This window comes from Pteropus vampyrus, unplaced genomic scaffold, assembly GCF_000151845.1.
Source record: "Pteropus vampyrus isolate Shadow unplaced genomic scaffold, Pvam_2.0 Scaffold99, whole genome shotgun sequence".
NCBI classification, from domain to species: Eukaryota; Metazoa; Chordata; class Mammalia; order Chiroptera; family Pteropodidae; genus Pteropus; species Pteropus vampyrus.
In genome coordinates this window covers 813,782-814,911 of record NW_011888880.1, presented here as the reverse complement: position 1 = coordinate 814,911, position 1,130 = coordinate 813,782, and the positions used below count along the sequence as shown (strand labels likewise).

At 37.0% G+C, this 1,130-nt stretch overlaps 1 pseudogene; it reads left to right on the top strand.

Moving 5' to 3' along the window:
* Positions 1–497: 497 nt before the first annotated feature.
* LOC111742717 lies at positions 498–616 on the top strand (annotated as a pseudogene).
* The last annotated feature ends 514 nt before the right edge of the window (positions 617–1,130 follow it).

Below are 1,130 nucleotides of genomic sequence, written 5' to 3'. Positions count from 1 at the left end.
TGTGTGCACTAACAGTTTATAAAGAATTTGTACAGCCCAATTCAAGAGAAACCAAAAAGTGACTAATGTTCTTCCCACATTCAGAATACTGAGATTAGTTAAGGAATCCATCTCTGGCTTGCTCAGACTCTCTAAAATTGGGCCTATTTTTCTTTCTTCTTTTTTCTGTTGGCTCTGCCTGCTAATTTGAAACTTTTACTTTGTGTGGGGGTGGGGTGGGGTGGGTAGTGGTTTTTAAATAACCTTTCAATGACACAAAGGAGAAACTGGAGTTTGTATTTTGGAAGAGCTAGCACTTCGAATCAGTAACTGCATCTAACATCAACAGCTATGATTAGAAACAATCTCCTGCCAAGATGACCAGTGGCACCAAGGAAGGGGAAAGAGAAGCAAAGGCAAACACGAGAAAGCCAAGGCCTCCAGCAGCAGGGAAGGGAGCACTGGCCTTGTTGGAAAAACTGAACTTACTATATCATGATTTTTAAAAATCAGCAATAGTCTATGGCCATGCCACCCTGAACAAGCCTGATCCTGTATGATCTAGGAAGCTAAGCAGGGTTGGGCCTGGTTAATATTTGGATGGGAGACCACTGAGGAAGACCAGGTGCTGTAGGTGTTAAAAAATAAAAAAATAAAAAAATAAGGGATTATACACTGACAAAGTCCTTGCAATCTGTGAGGTCAACCAAGGGTTGCCTCGCTAAATAAATAAATAAATAAATAAATAAGGAATAATAGTTATCATTAATACAAATGCAATTGCCAACAGGATCAGGGGACTGTACAAAATTGCTTTATGACCTAATGGTACACATGATTCAATACATGAATATCACAGGGTTTTCTACTAGGGGCTCTTGGGGAGGGGTTATCATATTTTGGGACATATATTGAGAAAATGGCTTCTACTTACTTTTAGAAAATATGCTGTTTTCCTTATGCTCTTTTGAACAATGTTTTTATTCTGATTATAAAAGTCATGTGTTGGAGAAAATCTAGAGCTTACAGAAAAGAATAAAAAAACCAAACATAATCTCACAATCCAGAGATAATCTTTGTTAATATAATATTTCACCCTTTTTTTTTTGCACGTGCATGTGTGTGCATATATATTATAATGTAAAAATGTT